A 21079-nucleotide genomic window follows, 5' to 3' on the forward strand; every position below is an offset into this window, starting at 1 on the left:
GTCCGCCATAACCTTTGATCGGACCGACCATCTGGACGCCATCCCGCACCTAGGAAGGTAACCGCTTGTCGTCGACCCAATCATCGGCCCAAAGCGCCTCACCAAAGTTCTGATGGATGGAGGCAGTGGCCTCAACATCATGTACGCAAAGATGCTCGATGTAATGGGCGTCGACCGAACGCACCTCCGCCCAATCCGAGCGCCTTTCCACGGCGTCGTCCTTGGGAAGCAGGCCATGCCACTCAGATAGATCGATCTGCCTGTTACCTTTGGGGATTAGTTCAATTATAGGACTGAGACCCTCACCTTTGAGGTAGTAAGGTTCCCTGGAACCTTCCACCCCATCATCGGATGTCCATGCTACGCGAAGTTCATGGCCATCCCCAACTACATGTACCTCAAGCTGAAGATGCTAGGCCCCCACGGGGTCATCACCATCGGCACCTCCTTCCAGCGCACCTACGAGTGCGAGGTCGAGTGCTGTGTCCATGCCATAGCGATCGTCGCCTTCGGAGAGCTCGCCGCCCTCAGGGAGGAGGTCGCCGAAGGAGCGCCTGACACAAAGAGGTCAACCGGGTCGTTCGAATTGGCTGAGGGCTCCAGGGAGGTTCTTATAGATCCTAGCAGCTCTGAGGGTAAAACGGTATGCATTGGTACTGCGCTCTCCTTTGAAGAGGAAAGCGCGCTCATCGACTTCCTCCGCGACAACAAAGACATCTTTGCATGGAAACCCTCCGATATGCCAGGCATTCTGAGGGAGGTCATCAAGCATACCCTAAAAATCCATCTAGGCTCCAAACCGGTGAGGCAACGCCTGTGCTGCTTTGATGAGGAAAACACAGGGCCATCGATGAGGAGATAGCAAAATTGTTGGCCTCTAGGTTCATCAAGGAAGTGCACCACCCAGAGTGGTTAGCAAATCCCGTCCTTGTACGAAAGAAGAATAGGAAATGGAGGATGTGTGTTGACTATACGGGCCTCAACAAGGCATGCCCAAAGGACCCATTTCCTTTGCTACGCATAGACCAAATAGTCGACTCTACCTCAAGGTGTGAAACCCTCTGCTTCCTTGATGCGTACTTCGGCTACCACCAAATCGCGATGAGAGAGTCCGACCAGCTCGTGACGTATTTTATCACCCCCTTCAGATCATTCTGCTACATCTCAATGCCGTTTGGTCTGAAAAACACTAGGGCCACTTACCAGCGCTGTATGCTCAACTACTTCAGGGACCTCATTGGGCGGACCGTTGAGGCCTACGTCGACGACATCGTAAATAATTCCAAATGGGCTGACCACCTTGTCGCCGATCTTGAGCAAACCTTTGTGAAACTCTGGGCAAATTGCATCAAACTCAATCCTGAGAAATGTGTTTTCGGGGTCTCGAGGGGCATGCTGCTCGGCTTCATTGTCTCCGAGCGTGGCATCGAAGCCAACCCAGAGAAAATCTCAGCCATCACAAGGATGGGCCTGATCCAGAACATAAAGCCGGTTCAACGGGTCATAGGGTGCCTTGCCGCCCTCAGCCAATTCATCTCATGCCTCGGTGAATGAGGACTCCCCCTTTATCGACTCCTGAAGAAAGCCAACCACTTCGAGTGGACAGCCAAGGCCCAGGAGGCACTTGACATGGTCAAACTACTCCTGACAAAACCCCCGGTCCTAGTTCCTCCAAGCGACGGAGAATCCCTCCTGCTATACATAGTGGCCACCACACAAGTGGTCAGTGCTACCCTAATAGTGGAGCGGGAAGAAGAGGGGCACGCCCTTAAGGTGCAGCACCCTATGTACTTCATCAGCGAGGTACTGTTCGATTCCAAAACCTGCTACTCCCAAATCCAGAAACTCCTATACACCATCCTCATCACCAAAAGGAAGCTACGCCATTACTTCGAGTCACACCCTGTGATAGTAGTGACGTCGTTCCCCCTTGGCAATGTCGTCCATAGCCAGGACGCCATAGGAAGAACCGCAAAATGGGCGCTCGAGCTAATGGATCAAGGCATCGCATACGCTCCCCGAACGGTGATCATGTCCCAGGTATTGGCTGACTTCATCGCAGAATGGACCGAGGTCCAGACACCACCGGCGGTCATCGATCAAGAGTACTGGATAATGTACTTCGATGGATCGCTGACGAAGAAGGGCGTCGGCACGGGGCTGGTCTTTATATCGCCCCTCGAGGTTCGCCTGAGGTATATGGTTCAGCTCCATTTCTGTAACACCCTAAAAATTTCATTCTTTTAAAATTAGTAAATTTGATTTATTTATGCAAATATGTGTGCATTAAAATATAGGAAAATAATAAATTTTGTGGAATTAAAATTAAATATAAGGTTAGAAACTTCTTGATGCATACATGCTGCTGCATATCTAATTTTGTGATGATTGATCTTGATTCAAAGTTCAAATGAATTCAAAACCTATTTGAAAATGCTTTTGGAAATCTATTTGGAAAAAAAAGAAAAATGTAAAATTCATTTTTTCCCTCCCTTCTTCATTTCGGCCCGCAGGCCTTTTTCTCCCTATTGGCCCAGCCCTTTTTTTTCTCTCCTCCCTTGCGCACCGCGCCAGCCCAGCAAGGCGCCGGCCCACTCGGGCGGGCTAGCAACCGCCTCGGCCACTCGGCCCAGCAAGCCGCGCTAGCCCAACTCGCGAGCAACCGCCGCCGCTCTCTTCTCTTCAGCCGCTGATAGCCGGCCCCACCCGTCAGAGCCGCCCCCTTCCTCCCGCAACCGCAGCGCGCGCGTCAGCCGCAACCGCTGCCCCGTGCCCATGTCGTGCGTCGTGGGAGCGCCCCCCGTGCCCTGGCCTCTACAAAACGAAGCCGACCCCCCCGCACATCCCTCTGCTATCTCCCCGCTTCTTTTTCGCCCTCGCTCATGCATCGGAGGCCGCAACCGTCGCACGGAGAAGCACTGAGGTTCGCCGTCCGCCATCCGCGTCGCTCATCTTCCCCGAGCCGTCTCCGACCCCGATTTTCCCTGATGTGAGCTTCGCCGTGCTCCCCTCTACCTCCCCATGCTGTTTAATTTGAGTTTTGTGGCTTCTAGACCTCTTTTCGCGTGCGCCCGTGAACTCCACGCTGCCGGCCATGGCGACCACCCCATCGGCCCTCTTCTCTGGTCGCCGTTTAGGCCTAGCCGAGATCCCCTGCTCCTCCGCAACTCCCCGGTGCCCTTGGTTCTCCGAACCGTGGCCCCTAGCCCCTGTACCGCGCGCTCCGGCGAGTCCCTGCCACCGGCCATGGCTGCATCGCCGTGGCTGTCACTGTGCCGGCCACCGACGCCCCTCTCTCTCCCTCCCATCTGTTTCTGGCCGTTCATTTCTAATCCGACGGCCACCGTTGGCCGATACCCCTTCGCAGGTAGTTTTGCTAAAGAACCCCTCTGATTTCACGTAATAGAACCCGCCGTCCTTAGCGTATTTCCCCGAGTACGCTCTCTTGTTTTGAAAGCGTAAAGTTAACTGTTTTAGTCCAAAGTACGTTTTCAGTATTTACAGAAATGCCATTTGATTTGTTTTGCTCATAAAAACTTCGTTTTAGCTCCGAATTGATCCGTTCAAATTGCGTTAGCTTCATAATTTCATAATCTACATGTTAGAACCACTGTTAGTCAAGTTTGCAACTTTTAAATTTCATGGTTAGGTTTAATTAAATAAAGTGCTATAGGAAACCCCGTTTAATTCATAACTTTCACGTTTTAGCTCTGTTTTTCGTGAACTTCGTGTTGACGTGATCGTAGCGAGACGTAGGTTCTTTTCATAAACATTTTATTTTGTTTTCTATACTGTTGGTGTACTGTTCTTACTATAGGATTGTTTGCTTTGCATGAATGCCTGTGGAATGTTGTATGTTGCCGTGTTGTCGCATTCAGACGGTGAGGAGAATGTTGGAGACCAAGAATTCTTCGATGACCAGCAGGACCAGCAAGAGTTTGTGAATCAAGGCAAGTATAGCATGGGCCTACCTTGATGTCCTATTCACTTTAAATCATTTACTCATGTGCATGTGTCTAATTTTGATAACCATAAGGACATTCTAGTCGTTTGATGACTTGTTCCCTTGACTCCTATGGGTTAATTGCATATGGGTAGATTGCTAGTGCTCTAACTGAACATGATCTACATGATGGTGAATGGTTCTATGGAACTAAAAGTATAACATGATTTATAACAACTGATCTATAGGGCGAAGGTGCAAATGACTTTTGATCATGTTGCTCCCGGCCCTCCATAAGGACTTATCTATCGGCAAAAGCTAGGACTGACAGTGCAACCGGGAGAGTCATATGGCTCTAACTTTAGCTCAGTAATAGGACCTTTTCTAGCTTGTTAGAGGTTACCTTTATGGTGCAAAAGGGGCTTGCCACGTTGGGTATAGGGCTACCTCTGTTCCTATGTGTATAGCCACGATGGATATGTGCCATAGGAAAGGGGGGTTCCTATACCTGCCTACCGAGGAAACCTAGCGGCCCTAACTTGTTAGAAAAAACTATGAAATGGCTTCATAGTGTACCCTGCCCGCTCACCTTGGCAGTGACATGGGAGTAATTAACCCGGGCATATGGGAATCACGACTCGCGTTGAATGTGCACCACCTCTGCAGAGGGTTACAAACTATTATAACAGCCGTGCTCACGGTCACGAGCGGCCCGAAAAACTCATAGAATAACTGGTTACTTGTTGATGATCATTTAAGATGTTCTATGATGATATATGATACACTTGACCCTGATATCTGTTCATATGGGATTAAATGGGAGCTTAAGCATAATTTGATAATACCTGATAATAAAAGCTTGACTTACTAAAAATGCTAACTGCAGTAAACCAGTGTCAACCTTTTTGAGCTTCATAACCCCATGTTAACTTGTTAAGTATGGGATGTACTTACGCTTGTTTATTTTCTTTATTAGGATAAAATCCCGGATGGGTAACAGATGACAACAGGTATGAGGAATTTCCTGAGGATTTTTAGGCTTGTGGTCAACCAGTTGATCTTCCCTGTGATGAAGTCCCACGAGAGAGTTATCCTTTTATATTCCACTGTGTGATGTAAGACTAAGTTATATTATGGATCTGATGTAAGAGACACCGTGATGATACATTATATATTTTGTCAGCTTGTGTGTATGACTGATCCCTGGGCACACACAAGTTGTGTATTCAATTTTATCCTTAAAATTGGGTATGACAAATTGGTATCAGAGCCGTGTTGACTGTAGGACGCATGCCTAGCTAGAAACGGTCGTTTTAGCATCTTTGCTCCTCTGATTTCTTGCTTACTATCTTATTCTTGTTATTTTATTAAAACATTTATGCTTTTCATACCTTAATCTATTATATAAAATTGTTGATTCTAATTCTATCTCACTTTAAATCTATAGATGTCTCATAACTCGAAGACTGCCTGCCTCAGCACTGCTGGCTATCATGCCCTATTCACCCCACGTGCTCCATAGGCGGAGAAGGAGATTGTGATCATCTCCGACGATGAGGAGATGGCTACCTCGACACCTGCAGCTGCTCCTACTCCAGCTGTCGCACCGGTCTATCCTGTCGTAGCTACACCTGAGGAGTCATCGGCTACTTCCCCTACACCTGCACCATCCCCAGCTGTCCCTGTGGTGGATGAAGAGATAGGCTAGAAGTGCAAGTACTACTTCAAGCCAGCCCCGAAGACGGCCTACTACCACACCCTCCTCACTCACATGCTGGACGACTACTACCCCGACCTGCACGCCTCCATCAGCCACCACTGTGCAGAGTACCAGCATCCATTGGAGGCCACCTTCTGGAAGGTAGAGCTGGTGGTCACCGCATGGAACGACATCAAGAATGGACATGAGGTGGAGACTGTCCACCGTGCCACTGCTAGAAGGGCCCATGCCTTGGATGGCATGGAAGATGCAGCGCAGGACACCTACATCTACTACCATGGTCGTCGCTTTGAGGCCATGAGGGAGGATCATTTCAGGTTCCTTCCTCGCAATGATCATGAGAGTGTTTGGCAGGTCTTGGCTCCACCAGAGAGTGATCCAACTCTAGAAGTGAAAGTGCAACATGTCCATGCCATGCATGGGGTGGATGAAGAAGTCAAAGGAGAACTGCGTGCATCCCAGAGGGCTGAGAGACGCCTCTAGAAGCAAGTGGATGAACTTCGAGCTCAACTTGGGCAGCCATCGATCTACAAGAAGAAGCGGCCGGTCGTTCACCATGATTGACACCGCCCTATAGGTGTTAGGTGCCTTGATTAGGAGTACAACATCGTTAGTTCGTGTTTCATATTTAGTCTTGTTTGGTCTTGTGAACTTGGATGAATAGATGTTTTAATTTGTGAACTTGGTTGATTTGGTATTTGTTTGATTGCTGGAAGTTTGTGGGCATGTCCACAACTTCCTTAGATTGGAACCTTAAGTTTAGAGGAAATCTTAATGCAGATGGTTTGCTTTATCTTATCTCTGCTGTGCTGTTTTCTGGAGCAGCCTGTGTTCTTTATCTTGTATCTTGAAATCTGGGCTGTCAAAAATTCTGAAAATTTTGTGGAGATAACTAGACTTCTGTATCTTTCAAATGTCTCTGGAATCACGTTAATAACTGTTCAGGTTTGTGAGATCTAGCTGTCACAAGTTGATGTTCCTGTGCAGTCTAGAACCCAGAACAGATTCGGTTTAGCTCTACTTTTGACCATGTGTGTGTCAGAATCTGTAAAAGTGATCTAAATAAAAGTTGTAGCTGATCTCCTAAGCTTTCCAACCGTTCTTGGTACACCTTTGTTGGATCTCTGAAACTCGAGTTATAATAGTTTTATTGAACTGCTAAATTTGAATCTTGTCCAGAAAATTCTTAGCATTGTTTCTTATCTTTTGTAAGCTCTCTATAATTTGGAAAATCTCTAAATTTTGCGCATTTGTTGGAAAACAGATGGCCACAAGAGGAGGAAGAGGCAGAGGCCGTGGTTGTGGGCGTGATGCTCTCATAAATCCACCACCACCGCCACCTGTGACCATGGAACAAATATTGGGAATGCAAGCGCAGTTGATGCAAGCTATGATGCAGCGCTTGGACAATGAACCTGCAAGAGGACCACTGCCTATTCAGGTCAGGCATAAGCATGGAGAGTTTATGAAGGGTTGTCCACCGGTGTTCACTCATGCCTCAGACCCTATGGAGGCAGATGATTGGTTGCGTGCTGTAGAGAAGCAACTTAACATAGCACAATGCAACGATCTGGAGAAGGTGTTGTATGCTTCTGGTCAACTCCAGGGAGCAGCTCAGGATTGGTGGGATTCTTTCTAGTATGGACGTCCCAACAATGCTCCTGCTGTCACCTGGCAGGAATTCAAGGACAATTTCTGATCTTATCATATCCCGGATGGACTCGTGGAATTGAAGCAGGAGGAATTTAGGTCCCTCAAGCAAGGATCCATGACTGTGGCGGAGTATCGTGACAAGTTTGCTCAACTGTCACGTTATGCTCCAAATGATGTAGCTGAGGACAAGGATAAGCAATGCCATTTCCTCAAGGGACTCTATGATGGACTGCAGCTTCAATTGATGTCCAACACCTACCCCAACTTTCAGTCATTAGTGAACCGCGCTATTGTGATTGACGATAAGCGCAAAGAGATGGAAGCCAAGAAGAGGAGGCTTCAAGGGCAAGCTTCTGGAAGTAACACCCGCCCGTGTGCCTATCCCTAGTAGGGTTTTCAGCAAAGGAATCAAGGACCATCTAACTAGGGAAACCATGGTCAGTATCCTCAACGTAATCAGTTCCAGCAACACCCTCAGTACCAGCAACAGTATGGTAATCAGTGTCCCCCGCAACAGACTGGCAATCCGGCAACACGCCAAGGACCATCCAACAATGCTCCTATGAAGAGTGGTGCACCCAATAACCCCAATGCTTGCTACCGCTATGGAGAAGTAGGTCACTATGCTCACCAGTGTCCTAAGAAGCAGAACCAACAAGCACCTCAGAACCAGACTAGCAATCAGAAGTTCAATGCCCGACCACCTCACACTGCGAAGGTGAACTATGTGTCATCTGATGCAGCTCAAGAGATGCTAGAGGTCATGTTGGGTACATTCAGCGTCAACTCTATCTCTGCTACAGTAGTTTTTGATTCTGGTGCTTCGCATTCTTTTATTTCCCAAGCTTTTATTAGAATGCATAGCATACCTTTGTGTGCCATGAAAAACCCCATACTAGTAAATTCACCGGGAGGTAGTATGCCCGCTTCATATTGGAGTCCCTCAACTAGCATTTCCTTAAGGGGGGTAGACTTCAAAGTGAAACCAATTGTGTTGAGAACAGTGGGAATTGATCTTATTCTGGGAATGGATTGGATGAAACAACACCGGGCAATGATTTAGTGTCAGGAGAAATCTGTGGTTGTGACATCACTCAATGGAGATAGAATCTGTGTAGAAGTGGTAGTGCAAGCTCAGCCTACAGCCACAGTGAACCAGCTAGATGGTGAAGCCAATAAACAAGATCGTGTCGTGGAGGAGTTCCCAGATGTCTTCCCCGATGACTTGCTAGGTATGCCACTTGACCGAGACATTGAATTCATTATTAAATTATTACCTGGAACTACACCAATAGCTAAACGTCCATATAGAATGGGGGTTAATGAATTAGAAAAGCTTAAGAAACAACTAAAAGAGTTGCAAGAAAAAGGTTTCATACGCCCCAGTTCTTCTCTATGAGGGGCACCTATGATCTTTGTGGATAAGAAGGATGGTGTCGACGAAATATGGTCGACAGTCTACCTAGGGGTATACCCAAGGTAGTAGATTGTTAGCAGATAGATGCGCAAGGCACAAACAAGATGGTGACGCAAGACAGACATGAGGTTTTATCTAGGTTCGGCCACCAAGAAGGCATAATACATACGCCCTGCATCTGATTGTATTGCTGTATGTCAATGTAAGATGTTTTTTAGAGGGGTCCCCTGCCCGCCTTATATAGTCCTAGGGGCAAGGTTATAGATCTAGAAACTAATCCTAGCCAGTTACAATTGTCATAGGTGGCCGGATAAGGATTCCTATTCTAACCGACTAGGATCTTGCTTGATCTCCAAATTTGCCTCGACTCCTTGCGTGGGACTCCGAATAGGTTGGCCGGGCCACACGTCGTCTTCTAGTGGATGAACCCCCTGATCTGGGCCAGCCCAATCCTAGCCGTAAGGGTATAGGGGTTAATACCCCTACAGCTAGTCCCCAAGCACCATGTATTATGCTGCGACATGCCGTTCAATCTCCTTCGATTAATGCGATCTGTCTGCATGTCATCTCCAACTAATTGAAATAATGACCAATCGAATGCGCCAGCATTCTAGTCAGAACAGAGAGTAGTAGACCACGATTATAGCTAAAGATTCTGGTTGTCCGAAGAATGCATGGTGCTCTTAAAGAAAAAAGAAAAAGATTTCTTTCCTTATCAAGTGTGCCCACTTGTATTTCTGATAAGAAATGTAAGTGACCCTTGGACAGTAGGAATCCTGGCAATCAGTCCAAGCGTAGGGGTCGATAAAATAAAAACATTCACCACAAGGTGAAGTATGCCCACTTAGTCCTCGAGCCTGGTAGTAGGTGACGTAGGCATGTGGTGCTAGGGTCTAAAAAGAATTCCCAGTTAAGTTGAGAATCCAATCGTCGTACAGGCGATATGAGATGCACCGGTAGGTGCATCGTACCGATGTAGTCCCCGAGCTTGCTGGAAGGCGAGCTAGGAGCCTTGTAGCATGGTCCAAATAAATGCCTCTCGACTGTATGTGAGTACACATCACATGTAGCCGAGGAGAGCGGTCGCTGAGCAGTGGTCGGAACAGTCCCCGAGCATGGTAGTGGTTGGTGCAGCACGACAGTGGTCTGGACAGTCCCCGAGCACGGTAGTGGTCTAGATAGTCCTCGAGCATGGTAGTGGTCTAGGCAGTCCCCGAGCATGGTAGTGGTCTAGGCAGTCCCCGAGCACGGTAGTGGTCTGGGCCATCCCTGAGCACGAGACGTGTAGCGAAGAAACAAATGCCACTTGTACTATTATTTAGTGTATTTATTTATCTTCTTACTCCATCAAGTCCAATCTATCACGTCTGGTCAAAAAAGTAGACGAGTATAGCATGTCATACTGCCTTCTTGTCCTTTCAAGCAAACAGTCACTTGGCCCCTGTATGGAGGTGCGTCAGTGTGGGCCCTCTGACACTGGCGACGAAGAGGCGCATAACTGATAACAAAGAGGCGCATATGTTGGCATAGATCTCGAGGTTGTGAAAACAACTGTCTGCAGCGCGTGTGCATGTCTCCCAAGAATCTCGGGCAGACGAAATGGCAGAATCTTAGTTATTTATAATATAGAACTGGCAAGTTACTTTTTACCGAACCCCATTACCATTCGCCGCCGTAGCCTTCTTCTTCCTCTTGCCAACCCTAACACCTCGAAATCATCTCCAATCCCCCTCCACTATATCCACCTTCATCAGTAAGGACGGATTCATGGCGAAGAGTGACACCCAGAACAAAACCGGAGTCATGGCGAAGGAGTGGTGGAAGTCAAGAAGCAACAAGCAAAACCATTGAAGACCTCGTCATCATGGGAGTACTCCACAACAAGGAACTCACAGGATGGCGTGCGCCGAAGGGCGAAGGGTACCCCAATCCACAACCAGGTGAGATTGTGGTTTTTGAAGATTTCTTCAAGCGGGGTTTTGGGGTTCCAGTGCACCCTTTCCTTTAGGGGCTCTGTCTGTATTATGAGATTGGGATTTGCGATCTACATCCCAACTCGATTCTTCTTGTCTCCACCTTCATTCATCTTTGCGAAGCATATGGTGGCTTCCAGCCCCATTTCAACTTCTTTCGTCATCTTTTCTGTCTGTGGAAGAAAGGAAGCGGTAGCTTGAAGATAGCCGGAGGTGTGTACCTCAATCTGCGTGATGGGATGAAGGCACAGTACCTGCACTGCCCTTGGAACATGTCGCTTGATGACTAGTACAAGAAGTGGTTCTACATCCATGAAGAACCGAACACAATCACACTGTGCGACGTGGGGTTCATAACAGAGAAGAAGACCAGCTAGTTAGAGAAACTCGAGCACCTAGAACAGATCCCAGAACTACTTGGGATGATCCCATGGAAGAAACTGGACGGTCCGAGCGTGGTTGGGAACTTCATCAGTCGAAGGATCCAGCCCTGCCAGAGGAGGGTACATCCCGGCTACGAGTACCAAGGTAGCGCAGACCCAACGAGGACCAGGCAAGAGGCGCTTGACAAGATTGAAGTCAAAGCCAGGATTGGAGAGCTATTCAACTTAGCCGATCCAAATTATGTTAGATTGAGCGACATCGAGCATGCTATCAAGCTCACCCGACCTCCCCCAAAGGTAAATCATTCTACCTTATACCCGTAGTTTTATGTTATAACAGAAACTTACTATGTTATCTCCTTTGTGCTTCCCAGATTAATGGTCGGGATAGAGCAACAGTGTTTGTATCACCACCCCCTGGTGTAGATTGGCCACAAGTTGGCGGCCCAACCGCCCAGACCAGCACCAGGACCGAAGACATCGACTGGGCGGTGCTCGGAGTTGGAGAGGAGGCAGCGGCTGAGGCTACTGGTAAGCGGCTGGCGGCCAGCAAGCATCGGTAGGTGATCTTCACTCTATCGAATGATGACATAGAGGAGGGAGAGAACGTAGACATCTTTCAACTTGTCCCTCGAAAGAGGAGGAGGCAACTGGGGTCGACTGAGCAAGGCGGCTCCTTTGTGCCAGTGGGACCCACATCGTCGACCACTGTGGTGCCAAGGACAAGCAGTGGAGGGGTCGAGCACCAAGCCCTAGCATTAGTGCTAGATGTAGAGGGAGACCAGGTGTCACCCGCACAGCACGTGGAGCAAGCACGGCCGAAGAGACATGCCTTTGCCACATCATTCCATGCTTCCAATATGTAAGTATTAGTAACTTTGATGTAAGCTTGCAATTTTCATTGATTATGGTTACCTTCTGAACCATATCTTGGATATACTAGGTCGGCGTCCACCAAAAATCTGGATCAACTAGTCGGGAGTGGCATGGCTTCACCGGCAATTGCAGAGAAGACTGCCTAGCAGCTGGCCATGGAGAAAAACATAGCAGAAGGTCCACCAGAGCCTCAGACCACAAGCAGTCAGACAACAGTCCCTAAGCAGGGGGTCGAGGGAAGAGCCGAGCCAAGCACAAATGCTTTGAGCACTAACCCTACTGAGGGCGACACTTCAGCCCCAAGGGTAACAGACCAGACCAAGGAGCGGCAGCCGGAGGTGACAGCACAGAGCACGTTTGCCGATGCTATGGCCCATGGAAAGGCCATAGTGATCGCAGAAACTACAAACTCTAGACCAGCACTGCTATCCAAAGAAGAGGCCAAAGAGGACGAAGTAGAAGAGGTCCTAGGCTGTCCAGAGGACAAATGATAACATGTATATGTGTCGCGCTGGCGGAACGACCAATGGGTTATTCATGAGGAAATCCCAGAGGTCGAAGAGACCATGAAAGTTGAACGAGCGGTGAAACGACTGGTGACAGAAGTCCAGGTATGCTTTACTTGACCACCTAATCTTGCTATCCAGTCAAACTGTCTTACTTAGCTTTTTACATGCAGGACTTAATGAAGACCGCAAGGTACCAAAAGAAGTGCTTCGACCAGATTGAGGGGATCACAGCAAGCAATAAAGAACTAGCGGCCGAGGTGGAACGCTTGCACCACCGACTTGAAGCCGCCAACCATGAGAAGATGGAGCAAGAGGAGTAGAACCAGAACCTGGTCGTCCAGCTCAGCAACAAAGAGCAGGAAATAACAAGTAAGTTGTCACTTTATCACAACTAGTGCATGACATGTGTTGTTGCATTGTTGGTAGTAACAGCTATAGTGCAGGCTTAGAGGCCGAAGTAGTCCATCTCCAAGAGGAGAAAAGCCGTGTGGTCATAGAGTGTGATTGCCTGAAGGAGGACAACAAGAAACTGGCGCACGACCAGTCGCAACTCCGGGACCACACAACCAAGATGAAGGAAGAACTGAAAAGTAAGTGTTCCAGACCACCTTGCTCACTTTTGTTGCCCGCCTGATCTTATCGTGGCATGACATTTTAATGTCTTGTGCGATTTGCAGTTTTAAAAGTCAATGCCAAGAAGCATCTAGAAGCCGTGATAAAAGAACGTGATGACTGGAAGGCGCAGTGCCAAGAGATCACCAAGGATCGGGACGCATGGAAGAAACGGTGCCAGGAAGTGGCAACGGGCGTTTTGCCAGTCCTCACCTTATCGATCCAGCGCTTATAGAGGATGTGCCAGGGACGCCACAGCTCGGACTAGTCGATAGATGCCGAAAGGCATGGGGATGGTTCCAAGAGTTCATGAAGGAGGTGGGTGAGTACACAGGCGCTCATGTACTAAGCATGGTGCGTGCTCACTACCCCTTGATCGATCTCAAACGCCTAGAGGCTGGATATCCAAAGGAGATAGATCTAGACAAGGTTGAGGAGCTGTGGATGACCTAGCTGGACTTGTCGACAAAAATAATTGGCGACATTAACCTGTGTGGAGGCGGGACAAAACCTGTACAGGGTATGCCATCAACAAGTCAGCTGGAAGCACCATTAGTTTTGAGCCAACCGGCGAAGCCTGTGGTCTCGACCAGCCAGGCATCAGTGGGGCCATCTTCTTTAGCTCGACCAGTACAAGAGTCTCCGAGACTCGAGCAGGATGTTAGTAGCAGCGAGCAGCAGGTGCCACGTGCCCCGACCAGCCGATAGGATAAGCTATAGCTGTAGAAGAAGATGTAGTTGTGTTATTGTAAACTTGTACCTTTTTAGGCAAGCTTGTAATAACGTAACTGTATATCATCATAAGCTTGTTTGTTTTGTATAAAACGCATTTAAGCTTGGAAGTCGTGTTGGTGTAACTAAGTGAGAACATGTTAGCATTCTGTTTAGTTGTACCGGTTTAGTCGACACATCATCCTGAAAGGTTTGTATGGCCCTAGTTTGCCATGTGGTCGGAGTGTGAGGTGAGTGACCTATGCACATGTAGACATGGACAAGTCAAACCAGAGGGGACCTACCGATCACCCGTAGCGTAGAGAGCAGATCCCATGCACACGTTGGGAGGAATCAGAGACAGGGCCTACTCCGAAAACCCAGGAAGGAATGATGGTCAGTTTTGACTGGTTGAGTTAGAATAACCATAAACTTTGAAGTGACACATTAGAGTGGTCGGAGAAATCATAATAGCTTTATTGAATTAAATCAAAAGTAGAAGAGGAATACATATCTTAGTAGTTAAGCATAGAAACGCCTAAGCTTGTCGATGCGCCATGTATTGGGTACATTCGTACCGTCCAGGTGAGCTAACCTGTAAGACGTTGGTCGTGTGACTTCCTTGATCATGAAGGGCCCTTCCCATGGAGTTGCGAGTTTGTGGACACCAACCTGATTTGTCTTCCACTTCAGGACCAGGTCCCCGACCACAAAGAACCGCTCTTTAATGTTCTTGTTGTAATACCTACGTAAAACAACAAGGTATTTGGCTGTACGTATGCAAGAATCGAGCCGCTTCTCTTCTACACTATTCACTTTTAGCTCCTGCACTTCATTGACCTTGCCTTCGTCAAAGTTCTCTTCCCGTGCTGACCTGAAAGCTATATCTGCCAAGAGGACTGCCTTAGCACCGTAAACCATAAAGTATGGTGATACGCTGGTATTACAACTGGGCTGGGTTCTGAGGCCCCAGACCATGGCTGGTAACTCTTTGAGCCATCTTCCAGGAGCTGTCATTTTCTCTGTACATCCTCTTCTTCAGTGCATCCAAGATCATTCCGTTTGCCTGCTCAACCTATCCATTAGCTCTAGGGTGCGCCACCAAGACGTATTTTACTACTATGCTCCTTTCATCGTAGAAGTCACAAAAAGCGTTCCCAGTGAACTGAGTACCTAGATCAGTGATGATGCTGTTGGGTATGCCAAAGTAGTGGATGACCTAGTCGAGGAACGTGACAGCCTTTTCTGAGGATGCCTGTACCAAAGGCATGTACTCTATCCACTTAGAAAATTTGTCGATCAGCACAAAGACACATGTAAATTTCCTAGGAGCCGGTTTGAAGGGCCCAATCATATCCAGTCCCTAGCATGCGAAAGGCCAAGAGGCTGGTATTGTCTGGATCTCGTGTGCTGGTACGTGGATTCTCTTGGCAAAGAACTAACAACCATTACAGTGGCGGACTAGCTTCTCTGCATCGGCTACCACTGACGGCCAATAGAACCCTGCTCAGAAAGCCTTGCCAACTAGCATTCTTGAGGCCACATGGTTGCCATAGGAGCTAGAGTAGATTTGGTCTAGGAGATGTTCGCCACCCCCCTGGGTTATACACTTCATCAAGATTTCCTCCTTTACGTTCTTACGCCATAATTTGCCATCGACGAGCAGATACTGCTTACTGCGACGCATCAGGCACTCGTTTTCTGTTCAATCAGTGTAACCACTGCCATCTGTCAGGTACTTGATGAAAGGTACTCTCCAGTCGGGCTCATTAGTGGTCGAAGATGGCTCGGTGGTGCTTGACGCCGGAACCATAGCCACCAATAGCTGGTCTAGAGGCTTGTCGACCGTGGGATCTTCCTCTTCGATGGAAGGCGTGAGCAGGTCTTGAACGAATACGCCATGTGGGACTTTGGCTTGGGATGATCCTAACTTTGATAGCGCATCTGCTGCTTGTTTTTTGTCCCGGACCACATGTGTGTACTCGATGACTTAGAACTTGCCTTCCAGCTTTCTGATCGATTTGCAGTATGCATCCATCTTTTCGCTGGTCATGTCCCAGTCCTTGTTGAGTTGGTTGATGACCAGAGCCGAGTCTCCGTAGACATAGAGATGTTTAACACCGAGCTCGACTGCAATGCGCAAACCATGTAGGCATGCTTCATACTCGGCGACGTTATTAGATGTTGGGAAATAAATCCTGAGGACGTACCGGAGCTGCTCCTTGGATGGTGACATGAAAAGAACTCCTGCCCCTGCGCCGTCGATGTTGAGAGAGCCATCGAAGTACATCTTCCAATACTCATCGAGCCCCTAAGAGGCAGGCATGCTTAAGTCTGTCCACTCGATGATGAAATCAACAAGTGCTAGAGACTTGATTATAGTATGGCTTGCAAATTCCAAGGAGAAAGGGCATAGCTCCATTGCCCATTTGACGATGCGCCCGTTTGTGTCCTTGTTGCGAATGATGTCTCCTAGAGGGTACTCAGTCATGACCACCACACGATATCCATCGAAGTAATGTTTCAACTTTTGAGATGTTATCAGTATGGCGTAGATCAGTTTCTGAATCTATGGGTACCTGGTCTTAGATTCATTGAGTACCTCACTGATGAAATAAATTGGTCGATGTACCTTGTAGGCATGGCCAGGCTCGTCGCGCTCGACCACCATGGTAGTGGAGACCACCCAATTAGTTGCCGCAATGTAAAGTAGGAGAGTTTCATCTTCTCTGGGAGTAGTGGGGACTGGAGGTGATGTAAGGTATTGTTTCAGCTGTGTGAAGGCAGCGTCTGCTTCCTTTGACCACTCAAACTTCTCGGATGCTTTGAGCAATTTGAAAAATGGTAGTCCTTTTTCTCCTAATCTTGATATGAAACAACTGAGAGCAGCCATGCATCCAGTAAGCTTCTGGACATCCTTCACCTTTTTGGGCGGCTTCATGTCCAAGACAGCTTTGACTTTCTCTGGGTTAGGGCATATGCCGTCATAATTGACAACGTTGCCAAGCAATATACCAGAAGGAACACCAAAGATGCACTTCTTTGGGTTTAATTTGCATTGGAATGTATTAAGGGCTGCAAAGGTGCGTTCTAGATTGTCAACAAGGGTATGTGCTTCCTTGGTTTTGACAACTACATCATCAACATAAGCCTCGACGAGGTCGTCTTTTATCTCGTCTTTGATGTGTAACACCTCTGGTGTTTTGACCTAGCACTAAAAATTGACATGTCATCATGTGCATTGCAAAGCATTCATATAGTATAAAGTTTTGAATGCATTCACTAAATAAGGTTTATTTCATAATGTTGTTATTTCATGTGATGTGATTCAAAACCCTAAATAAAGATCATGACTACAAGGGTCAAAATTCATGTGATCATGTGAGGTCATGTGTCATTTGACTTAAATAACCCTAATGGGCCATGTTACTGGTCAAAAATCAAAATTTAAGTAAAAGGAAGACAAATCAAATTTGAATTCAAATTCAAATTATAAAAGTCCTTTTTGCCCCTTTTGACTAATTCAAAATCCATGTGGAATTTGGGGTTGAGGCAAAAAACAAAGTTGAAGATTATTTTATAAGGATCAACTTTGGTATTCAAAGTTTTTCAAGTTTACATATAAAATTTGGAGTAATTTTGAAATGATTCAAATGCTCAAATGCACCCCAAATTCAAATTTCAAAATGGAGGTAGAATTTGAAAATGTTCCTTGAAGTAAAGTTGTAGAGTTTAAAAAGTTGAGCAACTTTCATTTTTGGAGATTTTCAACTTCTTTAGAAAATTTGGGAGTAATTTGAAAAATAGACTCAGTGGCAGTTCTGTAAATAATTCAAAAATCAAGATTTACATCACCGCTTGCCGTCGGCGCCACGCCTCTGCCGCCGCCGAGCGTTTTGCGCCGCTTCCTCGCGCCCTGGCACATCATCATCGCCGTGGCATCTTCGTTGTGTGCTGTCGAAGCCAGACGAGCTCCTCCCGGCTATAAATAGTCGTACCGTCGTCGTCCCTCTCTTCCTTTCCTGCCTCTGCTCGCTGCCGACGACCTCACTGCGCTTGCGAAATTCGCCGCCATCGTAGCATCCTAAGTCAGTAGCATCCGCCAGTAGCTCCGCCTCGTCTTTTTGCTCCTCCCAAGCCTGATCGTGTCACCCCTAGAAGTCCAGCGCCGCTGCGTGACTTCGTCTTCTTCAGAGCCGGCCGGAGCTCCGCCATCCTCGGTCTCACATGGTCCCATCGATCCAGTACATCTCTGACTTCACCGAGTCTACCTACGTGATCACGGCGAGCTCCTGAATGTGAAGACCGTTTCGCTTTAGTCCCTACTGCAGTGTCACCGTGGCTACGCCATACACCGTCGTGCCCAGTCCGCCATGCTCTGCGTGGAGGTGTCTCCAGTGCACCTTTTTCCTTTCTGATAGCTGAGATCAGTTCGGGGGAAATAGTAGGTCATGTAGGTGCGGTCTGCTTCGCCGGAGCATCACCTTCGGCGCATTTTGAGGCCGGCCAGTGAGAGCAGCGCCGCCGTGACTTCTTTGAGTCACTGACAGTGGGGCCTGGCTGTCAGTGCGAGTGAGGAAGAAGAACAGTGAAAATTTCTATTTTCTGAATTTGTGAATAGTGCTAAAACTTTGGGAATTTATAGGAAATTCATAATAGCTCCAAAAATTCTAAAATTTTGTGTGTAGCTTATGTACATGTTATAGTATGATTTAAAAATTTGAAACTTGAAATTTGAATAAATTTTTAATGTTCAAATATTCAGTCCATTAATTAATAAATGCAATTTTCATGATTTTTGTAGGTCACTGTATAATTCCAAAAATTATAAAATTCGTTTTGGTATACTAATTTGTCATAAGGAAGCTTACATAAAATTTTCAGGTCATTTGGAACAAGTTCATTTTTGGGCTTAATTCCAAATTAATTCAAAAATAAATAAAGACAAATCCTAAGTGTTCGATTAGTGTTGGATCTTGTTTTGGTCATGTTTTGTGACTAGTAGGGTTTTAAGATCCATTTGGTCAAGTCACATGTGTGGTTCTTAATGGTAGGATTACAAGTTGGTTTTGTTGGCTTGCAACTGTACCGTGAAATAAAATCATTTGCGGGGTGTTTTTACATTTCATGTGCCATGAAAGCATCATGTTTACATTATCATCATGTTAAAGCATATGTTATCATTTCATGTAGAACCCGAGAGTGAAATGATTCTAGTTGAACAAGTTCTGGAAGAATCCTCGGTTGTCACGGGATTCGATAATCATGGTACTGATCCGGAACCTGAGATCATCAACGAAGGCAAGCCCTGGTTTATGCATTAAGCCATTACCTTGTTTACTTTGAAAAGTTTATCACCTATGTTACTTATTGCATTAAGTTGTTTATTCAAATGATTCCTACTTGATGCATTGCCTACCTTGTTAATTGTTTACCATCCTTGAAGATGTTTTCTTTTACAAAGGCGTAGAATGCTTAGTATGCTTATGATAGGCTTTCAAAGTAAAAGTTTCGATACAATCAAAGATGGCATACTGGCCAAAGAAAGAAAGAAGGTTGAATGAACTAGAGACTAGTCGGGTGACTTATCTTGAATGTTGGGTAATGTTGCCGACTATGTCGCTTAAAGGCCACTCATTGTGGATCTTCTGAATGAGACACTTTGTAGTACTAGTCACATACTCCGGTAAGCCTACTTCGGCTAATCCGATACTAAGACGAATGCCCACACACTGGGAGTGGAGAGATGGCGGGAGTAGCGTGTACCCTCGTGGCTAGAATGTGGCCGGATTTGAGGTGTGCTGTGCTCTCGGGTGGCGTGGAGATAGCTTAGTATAGGAGGATCCGGTAGCAAGGTTGATATATGCAAGATTAAGTTCTACATATGTCGTGTGATAAGGAATCCCTAGCTAGGACTTAAATCAATTCGAATTGCCGGTGCTCCGCGGATATGGAGACTCGATTCATTACAGAAGTAATGCAGGACCGGTGAATTACTAAAATATGAGAAAAGAATGGAATGAGAAGGAATGGAATATGGGAAATGTACATTTAGTTGAGATAATGAACTAAAAGGACTTAGGGGTAAAATTTGAGAATATGATAAATATAGTAAGCTTTTGGCAAAGGACTTTGAATTTTGCTACATCCTTACCTTGTCCCAAACCTTGCATCTCTAAAAGTCTTACACCCTGTTACATTGGGTTAGTCTTGTTGAGTACCTTTGTACTCAGGGTTTGTTAACCCTTGTTACAGGTGAGTCGCATGTGCAGGCTTGTTTTGGTCCCTGCTGCATGTCTGTGTTTGAAGTCAATGACAATGAGGAGTGATGAATGGCCTTTGGACAAGGCACTAGTTTTTATGATAAATAAAGTTAATGTAATATTATCCCGCTACTATGGTTGTATGACACTTATGGTATTGTAAGTTTGAAAACAACTAGTTTGTAACTATATTATCTTAAGACTTCCGCTATCTTTTACTCTGGTATATATTTGAATAAACTGTTGTAATCTGCAATGACTGTGATTGGGATCCTGTTTGAGAAGAGAATCGTGGATGATTTGGGTTTCCCAAGGACACCCGACAGACCTGTTGAGTTGTTGGGAACTCGTGTTCGCTATCCGTGGTCTATCAAGACAATGATAGGTACGCGTGGGCCCGATTTCTTAGGAGGTTCTACCACAGCTGGTATCGGAGCGGTTCCCATCTAAGATCATTGTAGGTTACTTTGGAAAATCTTCAAAATGATTTGGATAAAAAAAGTAAACTTGATATTTTGAAAGTTCAATTTCTTTCTTCTTACCTTTGATCTAGCCTCAATCTTATCTTATTTGAAAGTTCATGGTAGATAATATGATTAGGTTTGTCCTTTGTATTAAAAATCTAGTACTTATGATTATATAAATCTTTTGTACCTAGATTTGTAAGATCGATTCATGCATCATGCTTGAGTACCTTGCATAATAATTCCCCTTAATAGTGGTTGGGTAGGTAATGTCAATCCCATTCTTGCTAACCTCCGTTATCCTCAAGCTATTCTTATAGTCCTACCCTAAATTTTATAGGCTATGGGAAAGACCAAGAAAACAACACGCAAGTCCACCGGACCTCATGGAGTCCCTCACCACCAATTGGCACCAAGAAACCACGAGCTTGGTGAAGGAAGTTCCAAGAACCTATGTAACACCCGGTTTTAAAGGCAAAACCAGGTACACACTATATGTGAGCCCAGGAAGTCAAATCTCACATACAGCCACAAATCAGGGTAATATCAAAAGAC

The sequence above is a fragment of the Miscanthus floridulus genome, chromosome 11, assembly GCF_019320115.1.
Source record: "Miscanthus floridulus cultivar M001 chromosome 11, ASM1932011v1, whole genome shotgun sequence".
Classification (NCBI taxonomy): domain Eukaryota; kingdom Viridiplantae; phylum Streptophyta; class Magnoliopsida; order Poales; family Poaceae; genus Miscanthus; species Miscanthus floridulus.